Raw genomic sequence first — 15,987 nt, 5'->3', positions numbered from 1 at the left:
TACATTTCCAACCAAAAATTTTAACTTTAACCCAACGTTTCGAAACCACAATACCCTTAAATACTCCGTATACCGAAAACCAACTCACTCAGGCCGGTATCTCCACTTCTCTTCGAACCACCCGACAGTCCATAAAGCATCAGTGGTGAAGACGCTGTTCAGAAGAGTTGAGAAACACCGTAGCACAGGACTTGACAGAAAAAAAGAACAACGCACGGTATTCCAAGAACTGATCATGAACGGCTATACAAAAGACTTTATTCAAAAAACCATTCGACGTCAAAAACACAACATTCATCAAGAAATCAACGCACAAAGACCAACGCCATCACCAAAATATGTCACTTTACCTTATGTCGGAGGTGTCAGCGAAACCATCGCCCGAATCCTAAAAAAATCGGGTCTCCAGGTTGCGCACAAGCCCACAAATACTGCTGCGTTTTGCCTACCTGTTCCCAAAGACCGGCCGCTGAGAGAAAGAGCCCAAGGCATTGTCTACAAAATTCCATGCGCCGACTGCGACGCAAGCTACCTCGGCGAAACCAGAAATTTCAAATAAAGAATTCGGCAACATAAAAACGACGTCCGCACATTCGCAAGAATACACGAATACGAGCGCCTCACAGAAGCCGCCCCCCCCCCCCCCCTACGGCCCCTGCCCACCCTGGCCTACTGCCTCGGGGATACAGCGAGGAATCGTCGGCATCGCGGGAAAGCGGAGCACACCCCTGTGCGCTGTGCAGTAGCTGGCCAGAGCCGTCATACACGAGGAGCTTCAGGACCATCTCCTCGTGTACACCGACGGCTCAGTGGTCCGCGACAGCCGCTCCCTCGCAGCGGCGGCTACCATACCCGCTCTGCGGCTGCACAGCCAGACACACCACCTTCCTGGGCTCCTCCACCACGGCGGGGCTGATGGGGATCCAGCTGGGATTGGACCTGCTGCTCTCCATCGTCCCTTCGCCACCCAGGAGTGCTCTGCTATGCGACTCCCGCGCCGCCCTCACCCGCCTGCAGTGAAACGGCCGTGGTACTCCACTAGTGCGCGACATCCGCGCAAGCGTCTCGTGCTTAGCGCAGCAAAGATTCGTTGTGCGCGTACAGTGGGTGCCCGGCCACTGCGGCATCACCGGCAACGAGGAGGCCGACGAACTCGCGATCGCCGCACACCAGCTACCGCCACGAGATCTCCCCCTTGCGCTGGAGGACGTGCGAGCGGTCATTCACGAACATCTCCGACGGCAGCACCCCGACCCACGCATCGCCGGAGGTGAGCGCATCGCCAGCATCAACGGCTGCCGCGCTCTATCGCGGTCGCAACGCGCAATGATCCTCCGTGCGCGCATCAGCTGCGTGTGGCCCGGGGACCGACGGGTGCGTCACGGACTCGCGACGAGTGATGTGTGTGATGGATGCGGTGCAGTGGAGACACTGGAGCACCTGCTCCTTCGCTGTACCGCATTCGCTGATGCTCGTCGCGATGTGCTCGCCGTCTACAGAGAGCTGGGCTTACTCCCGGACTCGCTCAAGACACCACTGTGGCCGCAGGGCAGTGCGCGCACCCGTGAGCGAACAATGGTGAGCCTCTGTGCATTTCACGAACAGACGGGCTTGACGTCCCGTCTGTTCTGCGCCAGGTAGTGATGCGCTGTGACGCAACGCTCCCCGTGCACTACCTCGGACGCTTAACAGCTGGGCGCCCCACCCCAGCTGTTGTGTGAAAAGTGTTGTGCGCGTGTTTTTTATTTTTTATTTTATCATTTTCTGTACACGCGCACGACCTGGACAACATTATTCTGACTCTTTGTAAATAGTGTATATATGACCTCTCCCTATGTCCTTTCTTGCTGTCCCCGCACCTCTTTCATTACCCTTCTTCATACTGCCTTCTATCCTTTATTTCCGCTGCCCCAGCTCAGGTGCCGCCGATACAGTGATTGCAGATGCCGGGGTGAGCTAAAAACTTTTAACTTCCTTTCATTATATTTTTGATTAAACACATACTACTACAATTCGAAAGAGAGCGCAATCCAGTAGCCGAACATTCCGATGACTCCGACCATAGAATCAACTTTGAAGAAACCCGCATCCTTGGAACCGAAACAAATTACCACAAAAGGCTCCATCTGGAATCCTGGCATATCCAAACCACCCCGAACAATATCAGCCGCACAAAAGGAAACCTGCCCCCAGTATATGCCCAGGGACTTCGCTCTTCAACTCATCGAAAAAAAAAAGTCGCCATTCACGACCTCCCTGCAGTGCGCCAGCGTTACTAACAGCCTAAACCCCTCCCCTCCCCCGCGCCTTTCGCGTCATAGGTGTCGTTCCTTCCCCCCTCCCCTCCATACTTAAAAGACGCTATCTACTGTCCTCAGTCACCCCTGATGAAGGAGCCGAGTCGGCTTCGAAACGTTGCCTTAAAGTTAAAATTTTTGGTTGGAGATGTATAGTTTATTATGGTTATGATATTCTATCTACACGCGGAGTTCCTTTTATATTGTTGCGGGAAAGAATATATTTACAGTTATTTACAAAAACGAATGAACAGCTACGGGCGGCACTCAGAACACAGCCAGAGATGAGTTCTCGTCTTCTTCCTCGTCCACTCGTTCACTCGCTCAATGTCGTCGTCGTCTACCCGCTGCAGGACCCCCGGCTGATGAAACGCCGTCTCGGCGTTAGAGTGGTGGCGTAGGAGCGTCGTGATAAGGTTTGAGGCGGCATACATGGACGACGTATGTAGAGAGGCCAGAGGACGATGGCGGGGACGCAAGGGGAGCAATTTCATAGTTCACGTCGGTGACTCGGCGCACCACACGGTAAGGGCCACGGTAGTGAGAAAGGAGCTTCTCAAGAGACCGACGCTGCGCGACGGCGTCCAGAGAAGGACGAGTGATCCGGGGTGATATTCGACGGCCCGGTGCCGGCGGTCGTAGGCGGACTTCTGGGAAGCTTGAGAGGCACGGAGCCGACTACGGGCTATTTGGCGAGCCAGCGTGGCCTGGGCGATGGCGTCCTGAGCGTAAGCAGTGGTGTGGACTGAAGAAGGCGGCATGAGTGTGTCCAAAGGCAATAGGGGGTGCCCAGCAAACAAAATGTAGAAAGGGGAATAGCCTGTTGTGTCATGCCGTGAAGAGTTGTACGCAAATGTCACATAAGGCAAGGCTGCGTCCCAATCGCGGTGGTCCGGTGAGACGTACATTGCTAACATATCGGTGAGCGTGCGGTTGAACCGTTCCGTAAGCCCGTTGGTTTGTGGATGGTAAGCTGTCGCGAGCTGGTTCTGCGTGGCACACGAACGAAGAATGTCATCAATCACTCTGGACAGAAAATAACGACCGCGGTCGGTGAGCAGTTGACGAGGGGCGCCATGGTGAAGAATTACGTCTTGGAGAAGAAAATCGGCGACATCGGTAGCGCAGCTGGTGGGCAAAGCACGCGTGATGGCGTACCGAGTCGTATAATCAGTTGCGACAGCGATCCACTTGTTACCGGAGAGGGACGTGGGAAAAGGGCCAAGAAGGTCGAGGCCAACACGGTGAAAAGGTTTTGGAGGTACGTCGATGGGTTGTAGAAGACCGGCAGGCAAAGTGGAGGGCCTTTTCCGGCGTTGACACAGGTCGCAAGCGGCAACGTAACGCTTGACGGAACGATACAGACTAGGCCAAAAGAAGCGGTGCCGCACTCGAGCGTACGTGCGGGACACGCCAAGGTGGCCGGCTGTCGGCAGATCGTGCAATTCCTCAAGGACAGAAGAACGTAGATGTTGGGGTATGACGAGGAGCAGCGGAGGACCGTCGGAGCGTAGGTTGCGGCGATACAAAATGCCATTCTGGAGCACATAAAGTTGCAGAGACGGAGATCGGTTTGCAGAGCGGAGGCCATCAAAGATAGGTTGTAAAGATGAGTCGTTGCGCTGTTCGTTGGCGATATTGGTGAGAGCAGTGATAGCTAAGAGGCAAGGTAGGGTCTCAGCGTCTGCGAGGTCAGGTGGCTCCACAGGGTATCGGGATAAACAGTCAGCATCCTGGTGGTGACGACCGGACTTGTACACGACAGAGTATGAATACTCTTGAAGGCGCAAAGCCCAGCGACCAAGGCGACCGGTGGGATCTTTTAGTGAAGACAGCCAACAGAGAGCGTGGTGATCAGTGACGACAGTGAATGAGCGGCCAAACAGGTACGGGCGGAATTTAGCGACAGCCCAGACAAGGGCGAGACACTCGCGCTCAGTAATGGAGTAATTTTGCTCTGCGGCGGAAAGTAGGCGGCTGGCATAAGCGATGACGCGATCTTGGCCCTGTTGACGTTGGGCTAGCACGGCACCGATCCCATATCCGGAGGCGTCGGTGCGAATCTCTGTGGGAGACGACGGGTCAAAATGGGCTAAGACGGGCGGAGAGGTTAGCAAATGAACGAGGGAGGAAAATGAGTTTTCTTGAGCAGGGCCCCAGATAAAGGGGGTGTCGTTCTTAAGAAGGTCGGTGAGGGGGCGAGCGATGCCGGCGAAATCTTTGATAAAACGTCGAAAATACGAGCACAAGCCGACAAAGCTGCGCACATCTTCGACGACCTAGGAAGAGGAAACTCCTTCACGGCTTGAATTTTGACTGGATCTGGGCGTACACCAGAAGCATCAACCAGGTGTCCGAGAATAATGAGTTGGCGGCGACCGAATTTGCATTTCGATGAGTTCAGCTGGAGTCCGGCGTTACGAAACACTGTCAAAATACTGGAGAGGCGTTCGAGGTGCGTGGCAAAAGTAGGGGAGAAAACCACAACCTCGTCTAGGTAGCAGAGCAGGTAGACCACTTAAAGCCGCGAAGAAGGGAGTCCATCATTCGTACAAGGGTAGCCGGCGCGTTACAGAGTCCGAATGGCATGACTTTAAATTGGTATAAGCCATCAGGCGTCACGAAGACGGTCTTTTCACGGTCCTTTTCATCTACGACAATTTGCCAGTACCCCGATCGAAGATCAATTGAAGAGAAATATTTGGCGCCGTGGAGGCAATCTAATGCATCATCGATCCTCGGTAGAGGATATACGTCTTTTTTTGTGATGCGGTTTAGGTGCCGGTAATCAACGCAGAAGCGCCAGCTGCCGTCCTTCTTTTTTACCAGGACAACTGGAGAAGCCCAAGGGCTTGACGAGGGCTCGATGATGTCCTTTACGAACATCTTACCGACCTCTTGATTTATGACGGTGCGTTCAGCGCTGAACACGCGGTACGGACGTCTGTGGAGAGGAGCGGCATCACCGGTGTTTATCCGATGCGTCACCACAGAGGTACGAGTCAAAACACGGGCATCAAAGTCGAAGATGTCACGAAAAGATGATAAGAGGCACCTAAGATCGTGAGCTTGCATCGCTGGTAGGTCAGAACAGATCATGTCGGCGTAGTCATCCGTTTGTTTCTCTGGTGATGTTGCCGCAGGCAACAGGCATTGATGAGTGGAAGGTAAGCAGCTGTCCACCACTGATATGACACATTCGGCAGCAGGGCACAGCGTGGCGAATGAGATGCCTTGCGGGAGCGGTTGGATAGACGAGCCAAAGTTCAGAACCGGAAGGTACGCACGGTTTGCCGACATTGTAAAGACAGTGTGCGCAAGCGCAATACTTCGCGTGAGGGCAACGTCAAGGTCCGGAGTACACTACGTAGGGGCCATCAGGGACAGGGGGAACAGATGAGAAAGAAATGTAAGTTGCGGCTTGAGGCGGTAGACGGGCAAAGTCGACAGCACAAAGACGAGGTACAACTGGGGACGGCGACACAGCAGAAAGAGGAAGGTCAAGCTGGACAACACTGGTGTCGCAGTTGATCAGGGCTGAATGCTCAGACAGGAAGTCGAGGCCAAGAATGACGTCATGAGGGCACTGGTCCAGAACAGAGAATAGAACGGATGTATGGCGGCCGGATATGGTCACACGGGCTGTGCATAGTCCAACCACAGGAGGCGTTCCGCCGTCGGCAACGCAGAGAACGGCTATGGGTGCAGGGGTCAGTACCTTTCTGAGGCGGCGTCGTAGGGTGGAACTCATGACGGACACGTGCGCGCCCGTGTCGATCAGGGCTCTCACAGGGACTCCATCGACATGAATAGCGAGCAAATTTTGGTGTGCGCGAAGGGCTAAGCGAGGATTTTGGGACTGGGGCTGTATTGCAGCATCACCTCCAGACACTGCAGCGTCTAGTTTTCCGCTTGCGAGCGTCCGTAGGGGCCAGGAGAGGAGCGACGGCGTAGGGGCGAACGAGACTGCCGACGCAGGGGGGACGGGGAGCGGCTGGAGCGGGAAATCTGGCCGTCAACGGTAGCACTCTGCTGGGCTGGAGGGGGCGTGAAGTGGCGGGGCTGGTCATCGTTGCGGTGAGAGCTTAGATGACTGTATGTGCTACGACGAGACCAATAATTGCGACAGTGACGGGAGATGTGGCCAATGCGGTGGCAGAGGAAACAAATGGGTCTGTCGTCGGGTGTCCGCCAGTCGTTAGGGTTACGGCGACGTGGAGCGAAGTAGGAAGGTCGTTCAGGAGCAATCGCAGTGATGTCGGGTGGTGATGAAGGACGCACAGGGCTGACGGGCTGGAGACCAAGGTTTGCAAGCTCTTGACGGACGACGGCTTGTACCATCGAGATGGTGGGCAAGTGGTTGTCGCTATCACGTAGAGGTAGGGAGGCAGGGGACATAGCTTCGAGTTCGCGTCGAATGATGCGGGTCACATTTTCTGGAGGCGCAGGAGTTTGTCGGTGCAGCAGGTCTTCACATGAGGAAGTCGCCGCCGTGTTGGGGAGGCGTGTGTACGGCTGACTAATACGTCTGCTTTTAGCTTCCTCGAAGCGGCGACATTCCTTAATAATGCCGTCGACTGTAGTGCAGTTCTTGCAGACGAGCTGGTTGAAGGCGTCGTCGGCGATCCCCTTCAACACGTGACCCACTTTGTCAGATTCAGGCATGTGATTGTCAACTTTGTGGCAGAGGGCCAACACGTCCTGAATGTAGGAAACATAGGATTCCGTAGACGTTTGAGCTCTGGACGCAAGCTCCCTCTTAGCGGCGAGTGTTCGGCCGAGCGGCCGTCCAAACAGCTCGCGCAGTTTCTGCTTGCAGACGTCCCAGCTGGTCAAATCATCTTCGTGAGTCTCGTACCAGACGCGGGCGGTGTCTTTTAGATAGAAGATGGCATTCGCGAGCATAAGAGTCGGATCCCAGCGGTTGTACGCACTCACGCGTTCATACATGTTGATCCAGTCTTCCACGTCAACGTTGTAGGTGCCAGAAAATGTCCCAGGGTCACGAGGGGAAGAAAGAACGAGCGATGGCATTGCCGGTTGTGATGTTTGCTGGGAGGCCTTTTGGGTCATGGAGAGCGAAGTCAGCTGGCGGCCGCTGCGGAGCTCCGTCTTCGGTAGGCGTAGAGGAAAGCCGCACCTCCACCAAATATGTTGCGGGAAAGAATATATTTACAGTTATTTACAAAAAACGAATGAACAGCTACGGGCGGCACTCAGAACACAGCCAGAGATGAGTTCTCGTCTTCTTCCTCGTCCACTCGTTCACTCGCTCAATGTCGTCGTCGTCGTCTACCCGCTGCAATATGTTTAAATCCGGTGGAGAACTGCATGGCACCGGGTTCAATTCCCCGGTCCTCTTGAACGCGAGGCGGGTGCCGCACCATAAGCCACTAGCGGGTGCCACTAGCGTAAGTCACAACGTATTCGTCAAAGCCTTGCTTGCACTGAGCGAGTACTGCGCCGAGGCCGACTCCGCTGGCATCGGTGTGGAGTTCCGTCGGAGAACGAGGGTCGACGTGACGCAGAATTGGTGGAGTGGTCAGGAGGCGACGGAGTGTCGTAAACGCTTCATCACAGGCTGGTGCCCAGGCCGAAAGCTCATGGCTTCAAAGGAGCTTTGTCGGGGAGTCGATGATAGTGGCGAAACTGCGGACAAAGTGGCGGAAGTAGGAGCAGAGGGCGACGAATCTGCGGAGGTCTTTTACAGAAGTGGGCTTCGGAAATTCGGCCACAGCTCGTAACTTGGCCGGGTCCGGGAGAACGGCATCCTCCGACACATGTCCGAGAATAGCGAGCTGCCGAGCTCTGAAGCGGCAGTTTTTCAAATTGAGTTGGAGGCCAGCGTCGTCCAGGCAGCGAGGAACAGTCTCAGGACACTGGAGGTGGGACGAAAAGTCCGGGGAAGTGATTACAACGTCGTCTAGGTAACAAAGGCATGTGTGCCATTTGAGCCCTCGGAGTATGTTGTCCATCACGCGCTCGAATGTGGCGGGTGCATTGAAGAGGCCGAAGGGCATGACATTAAATTCATAGAGCCCGTCGGGTGTGACGAATGCAGTTTTTGGGCGATTGGCCTCCGTCATCGGCACCTGCCAGTAACCGGAACGCAAGTACAATGAAGAAAAGAACTCAGCGCCCTGCAGGCAGTCGAGGGCATCGTCGATACGGGAAAAAGGGTAAACGTTCTTGCTTGTAATCTTCTTCAGACGACGGTAGTCCACGCATAACCGGATGGAACCGTCTTTTTTCTTGACCAGGACCACTGGCGATGCCCACGGGCTGTGCAACGGCTGTATCACGTGGCGCTTGAGCATGTCGGCCACCTGCTCATCAATCAGGCGGCGCTCAACGGCTGACACGCGGTACGGACGTTGGCGCAAAGGGGCATGGGTTCCAGTGTAAATACAGTGAGTAACGGTGGCCGTGCGGCCCAAGGAAGGTTGCTGGTAGGCAAACGAAGCTCCAAAACGGTGCAGAACGGCGACAAGCTGGTCTCGTTGGGTAGACGTCAGGGCAGCGTCGACGGAACGGTGAAAAATATCGACAGAGGACTGATTGGTGATGGGAACAGGCGTAATGGCGCTGACGTGAAGGCCGGCCGTGCTATCGACGAGGAGATATGCTGAGGAGGGATCGAGAAAGGCAACACTACCAATCGATTCGCCACGGAGTAAAGTGGTAGGGCAGGAGAACGGGTTGGCCACATAAATAGCGTTGGAGCCACGAACAATCGTCAGCACGGCCTGAGGCAGCAAAACACACTTCTGGTCAGCGCATCGTAAAGAGGGGATTCAAATTACTGCGCATCTGAGAGCGCAGCACAAGAAAGAGGCACCAGCACTGAACAGAAAGGCGGAACGTATGTGTCCTCAGAGACGACCACAGTAGCGGCAGGAGCACCGGGCACATCCAAGGGAGTGTCACTGTAGGGCGATAAGTCAAGCTGAGCACGGGCGCAGTCAATAACGCCGTCACGTGAGGAGAGGAAGTCCCAACCAAGGATAACTTCGTGAGAGGAGCGGGCGAGAACAATGAACTCGATTGTGTAGGAAATGTTCTCGATGAGCAGGCGGGCAGTGCAGGCGGCTAACGGTCGAATGTCCTGAGTGCTGGCGGTGCGGAGAGAAACGGCAGGAAGGGGCGTCATCACTATTTTGAGTTTGCGACAGAGGGTGTGACTGAGAACGGAAACGGCTGCGCCAGTGTCGACAAGTGCTTCGACGGCGACTCCCTCAACGAAAACGGTAATAATATTGGCAGACGCAGAAACAGGTCTTGAGTGAGTCGCTGGTGACGCAGTTCTTGCCTCCAGAACTGCGGCCGTTAGTTTTCAGCGTGGACGGCGGGTTGGCGGCGGAGCATTGGGGAACGGGAACGACGGCCAAGAGACGGCGAGCGGTGGGAGCGCGGATGGTAACTAGGAGAAGAATCCGGAGGCGGCAAGAGTGACGCAGGTGAGGACGATGTCGAAAGGTCGTACGTCGGCTCACGCCTGTAATCGTAGGGACGGTAGTCACGACTGCGACACAAACAAGCCACGTGACCAGCGACGCCACAAGCGTAGCAAATAGGCCGGTTGTCTTGTGTGCGCTAGGGGTTGAGTGGCTGCGGCTGTGATCGGGGGTCGGCAACCGGACGGTAAGGTGGGGTTGCAGGTCGCTGGGGTTCTAACTGCCGGGCAGGTGGCCTGCAGACAGGGACAGCAGGTGAGGGCCGCGACCGCACCACGGCATTGGCGTACGTCAGAGGAGCCGCGATCAGGGGTTGCTGAGAAGGAGGTGGTAGGGCTTCAGCGACCTGGTCCTCGATAACACGGGAATGAGCGACGTAGGGCGAAGGCGTAGGCGGGCAGGTAGACAAGGATAGCTGGTGTGCGACTTCCTCACGTACAAACTGCTGGATGCTCTGGAGGAGCGACTGTTGGTCCAGAGCACTGTCCCCTGGGAGAGCCAAGCTGCAAAGTTCGGCCTCCTGAAAGCCTGCACGCCGGTTAGAAAGGCGCTGTTTGCGCAACTCATCGAAGCTTTGGCAGTATCCGATGACACCGGAGACAGTCTGGGGATCTTTGGCAACGAGCATCTGGAAGGCATCATCCTCAATGCCTTTCATAATGTGTCTGATCTTGTCGGCCTCGCTCATAAAAGGGTTGACACGAGTGCAGAGGTCGACGACATCTTCTATATAACTGGTGGAGTTTTCACCGGTTTTCTGGGCCTGACTTCGTAAGCATTGCTCGGCGCGAAGCTTTCGCACTGCGGGACGGCGAAAGACTTCTGTCATACTGGTTTTTAGAGCTGCCCAGCTGAAGATGTCAGCCTCATGGTTTCGAAACTAGAGGTTGGCTACGTCGCTCAAATAAAAGATAACTTTGGTGAGCTTGACGCTATCGCCTACTTAATGTATGCGCTTACGCATTCATAGGAGGCCAACCAATCCTCCACATCCGTGTCATCTGTGCCGCTGAAGATGACCGGGTCTCGCTGGCGCGCGGCGGCGGACCAGAAGACAGCCGACGGAAGCGGTGAAGCGGTTTGGGTGACGTTCTCAGGTATTGCAGAGGCGGTAGCCAATGCGCTGATGTGAAGCTCCAGGGCGAGGGGATCGTTGGCACCTCCACCACTTGTAATAAGAAACGCCTTGCAAAGCACAGCGTCGCGAACAACGAGCGGTACAGTCCAGGCACAGACCAGAGGCAGCCGTCAGTCCAGAGCACGCGCGAGGGACCGAGCGTTCGGCGCTCGAGCTTCGGAGCGTTCGGCGCTTCTCATCGTCTTCGTTAAGCGCCAGCCAATGAAGATTCCAAAGCCGAAGGCCAGTCTTACAACCTAGTCAAACCTCCTAAAATGCTCACTGCATATCTCTTGAGCTTGATCGCCTGCTAAGCGCGTGCCACCCGGCTGTGTCATAGCATGCGGGGCTATATGACTGTGCCTTCTCCTGTGTTGTTATACCGGTAGCCCACGTTACCGAGAGTTAATGTTTAAAAAATTGCCACAGGCTGTGGAAATGAGACTGAAACTGTGTGTAGTCAGTTGGAAAATACAATGATATATTTCTCTTCTGAAAGCACCTCCCAAAACCTGAGGTGAGAAGTAGAAAGCTCGCGGAAACGGGCGCTAAGTCACTGCGGCTCCTTGATTCTGGGCCGGCCATGTCAGCTGCCAACACGGAAGGTCAGTACAAAAGGACGATCAAGTTCAAAATGAAGCAAGTCTGTCCTCAAGCCGCGAAAACTCAAGAGTTCGCGCACAGTGTTTGGAGCAGATAAACTTTTTTTCAGAAAAGTTAAGGTTTCATATTCCAACCTCCAACTTTCTTGTTGAAGCTTTCTTTGAATCTTCAGACTTTAGAAAGGAGTTAGAATATTTCAGCTAAATATATTAAACTTCAAATGAAAGAATGCCGCTTTTTTTGCTCTCGGGAACAATGAACAATTTCGTTCCTGCAGCCACTTCCAGTATTTCATAAACTCACGGCTCTAGTTAGACGGATAGAGCTCTGTACATAAGTTTATTGTTTGCTTTTAAATTTACGAAAATTTTCAACACGGGGACAGACTAGCGTTTGCATAAAATTTGCTAGGTTATCAAGGAACGAAAATTTATTTAACGAGTGTTTTTACTTGTTGCAACGCATCGCAGATTACAACTGACGTGATTGTCTAGGCATGCCATCTTAGTCTCCGATACGCTTTTTTGAGCGATTGTCGTTATAAATTTGCAGTGTCTTTGTGCAAGCTGAGTGACAAAATAGCGAATGAAGTTCACAAGAAGTCTTGGTTTGAATCTAACTGCAGATCTTTCTGCTTCCACTATGAAAAATCAGTGTAGAAACTTGACATCTTTCTAAACTGCGATGATGATTTGATGTGCCACCCCGACGAGGGTAAACTGAGCTTTGAGCTTTGTTTTGGAATGTTCCATCGTAGAATCGAACAAGAGTTGAAGCCTACTGCGACTTAAAAATGCTACAACAAGCTGCGAAGTCGGCCGCATCCCGGAGAAGGTGGAGAGGACCTTCAGCTCGGCTTCTGTGTCACTGTAACTTCACATACGGGGAGCGGATGATCCGACAGTCTTGACACGTCTTTTCTTTAATGAACAAATACGTTCACTGCTGTAGGCGCACTATTTGGCTGGGAGAAATTCTTTTTCAGGTCTGTTGTCGCGAAATTTATCTCATAATGTGCAAAATTTGTTTATATTACGGGATACGCCCTGCATATGCATAGTGCGGTTAGCATTAGAAGCTTGAATGGTTCAGTTTCTTTTTCCTTTACTATATATTGGAATATAATTCTCCTATTAGGCTAGCGTAAGAGTAAACAGCGAAAAATATCTCGAGAATGCGTCTTTATAATTTAATTACCGAAAGAACAGCCTCTGATAAAGCGGCTTTCGCATACACGGATCTTGCGAACGACTGTTGCGGGAAACGTTTTGAGTGGGAAGCTGATTACTTTGCGCCTTAGACGAAATTCCTGTAATGATTCCAGTCCACGTATAGTAGTCCCTCAACATAATTATCCAACTGTAAATAAAAAGAAAGCGCCGGCAAGTGATGCTCGCGTTATATCTATGAGCTTCTGCCTTTAGGCTTTTGAAGCGTTCTATTCAAACAGTTTTCGAAAAAGTGCCGCGTAAAACCGCAACTTAGTCACAGCAACGGACACCAAACGGTCATATTTTTGATACTGAAGTGGTAGTGGTGCGACAATCACTGGAGTGGAATATTGTATTACAACATTTGTATGCCATTTTAACAAAGCTACTGCTAATACGCATATGTGGCAAAAATAAATCAAAAGGGAAGGGGGTGTGAAAATGCGACCTGCAATGAGCTTGCCACTTTGCATTTTCGCGTATGGGGATCCGTAAACAGTACTTCTAAGGTGCTTGGTGTCAGTAGCTGCACCGACCACAGCTTCCCAAAGAGGCAGCGAGGGGTCACTTCCATTACTGGGACATGCTGCTGCCCGTATATAGCCGACAGAAACTCCACGTCACGTGCAGCCGATAGCACAGAACTGCTCCTCGTGTCATACCTTTCTAGGCAAGACAGTGAGCACCGAACCATCACCTGAGCACGTGGCAGAAAGCAGCCTGGAAGATGAAGCACGAAATGCGTGATTGACTTAAGTGAATAAGCGAACGTCCAACAATGCATTTCTTTAGTTCTGTTTGTAATAAAATACCTTCACAGCAGAACTGGCGCAAACAAAAGCATCAGCTTCCTTCGTAAGCCTTCCTGTCTTGGGGCTGTGCGCAAGTTGACTGTTTCGGTTTTACAAAAGGCCCATTGAACTATTCGTTCGGGGACAAAGCACTGAGCTGCAGCCCTCAGGGAAATTCTGCCTCGGTCGAACATGACGGCGGCTAGGAATTGATGGAGCACCGCCTCTTCGTTCCGATGACAGGGGAAAAAGTCTTAAATTCCAATGTAGACGGCAGGGCGCCCACATTGGCAGTACAACGGCCGCAGACGTTCTCCGACGTTCCTAAAGGCTGCGACGCCTAATTATTCTGCCCCAGAAACGCGTTTCAGAACGAGCGCCTTTAATGCGCCCAGCGACGAACTAATCATGACGACGTGAATGCAGAGGGTGCTCGACTTCAAGTTCCACTAATTGCCGATCAGAAGCTTCCCGTGACCGGAACGAGCTCTCAGAGCGTTTCGGCTTTCACCGCATGTCTGAATGCTTGAATCTAAATGCGCAGACTTCTCCAGTCTCTTTCGTAACATGTTTCGGCTTGTATGGGCGACCTATTCATTTGATCGGAAAAGCTGCCTTTTCTCAGAGGTCCATCATGGTTATCCTATGAACTTTCCGTCCCTCAGAATATTGAAATTGACCTATTGTGTGACATTGTCATCTAAAACTTGGCGTGTGCCTTTCTGGGATGTGCTGGCGCTCGCAAATAGCGTAAAACTGCTTGCAGAATTGTTGGCGAATAACCGCTGAGAGATACGCGCCACCTACGATCATCGCATGCTGCGTCAGTGCCTGCTCCATTAACGGTTGTCAAAATGTGGAAGCAGTTTTTAGGAATTGAATTTGTTCCGAATTTTGAGCAAATATATGAAGATACCTTATTGTGAAGATCAAGAGGTCTGCCTTAGTCACGTACATTTTTCCCGCTGAGGAAGTGAGAGGGGGAACGATCGTGACATGGGGCAGAAAAAAAGAGCGGCTAAACTTTGTGTTGAAACATTCGGCGAGAGCCGTGATGCCCACCACCATTCTCGCCCTCGTCTTCTTTTCTTTCTCGCTTCTTTTCTCTATCTTGGCATTGGATTGGCTTCTGTCTTCTTCGCTTCCCCCTTCTTCTTTCTCTTCACTCCTTTTTTTTTCTCCCTCTGGCTTGGCTTAGCTTGACTTCTGGATTGCTATGACAACTGCGACTAACACAACGGCCTTCAGTTGCACGACCATTCGGGGTGCGGTCCCAGTAACGGCTCTCACCGTTCAAATTGCAGACACACCCGCGAAACGCTGGATGCAACTGCTTCAGAAGTGCATTCCAACCTAGGGTGCGTGCTGACGGGTTGCCGCGCCTTTGCTCTGCTCTACATCTTTTAACGGGAGCTAGAATATAGAAGCCCACGTATTCTGTCAGGGCAATTTTTAGAGTGTTAGCTGAATTAGCCTCATTCTCTCGGTTTCACGTTGTCGTTGGCGTTGTCATCTCGTACGCAGGCACTCCTCTGCAACAAAAGATTTACGACTGTATACACATGTACGGCCTTCCAATTTTTTAACATGAAAGCTCGAGCGTCGACTTCCCGGTGCTTAACAGCCGATCAGAGCAGCCTAGAAGACGAAGCTTACTCCAGCAGCAGGAATTGTGGGCATGCCCTTGCCTCGCACGCTTTCTCCTCTCCTCTCCTTCCGGAGCAGCAGCGCATGGCAGTCGACGCTCGCGCGTTCATGTTAAAAAATTAGAAGGGTGTACAAAGCTGCCGGCTTGGATACGGCTACCCTACGGCCGCTCAGTTGGGGACTCCACCTGGCGAAGGCCAACTCGGGCAACCAAATCCGAACTGGAGGTCCTCAGCCGGACCGTGACGCAGAGTATCTGTTTCTCCTCAGCCACGAATCTGCCCAACAATTCATAAGCTACGGCGGCTAGTTGTGTTTGGGCAGTGGCAGTGGCACTCATGCGTGGCGTTATCACTGTAATAATCGTTTCGAGAACCGACTAACCAGCGCTGATCTGTCGTCATACCCTGAGGTTAAGCGGCTGAATATTTTCAATGCGCTAGTCCTAAAACCGCTGATCTCAGATTTCGCCGATGTTCTGTCCAAAGCCTCTGGCAGGTGGTCCACCTGCCACGGTGGACAGGTAGCACCCTGCCCATTGAGTTCTGGGCAACCTGCCAACAGGCTTTAAGGGCAAGTATGAAAAACACTTTATGTCAAAACACTCCATGGCAGCGATTGGGTTTCGAATCGGCTGCGGCGCGAACATTTCAGCTTCACTGACCACTGCTTTAGACCCCTACGTAATCGCCACTTTTTTTATTAAAAGCAGAATAATACCACTATGCACAAGAACCATCAGCCAACCGTGACTAATGTAGAAAGGCAAATATTTTATAGTTGTCTTTGAGGTTTCATTGTATGTAGCCGATCAGGAGCCGAATCCTCATGCCTGACTATTTCAATATCTTGCAATCTCGCAATCTT

Source organism: Amblyomma americanum, chromosome 1, assembly GCF_052857255.1.
Source record: "Amblyomma americanum isolate KBUSLIRL-KWMA chromosome 1, ASM5285725v1, whole genome shotgun sequence".
In the NCBI taxonomy this organism is placed as follows: domain Eukaryota; kingdom Metazoa; phylum Arthropoda; class Arachnida; order Ixodida; family Ixodidae; genus Amblyomma; species Amblyomma americanum.
This window is presented reverse-complemented; position numbering follows the sequence as displayed.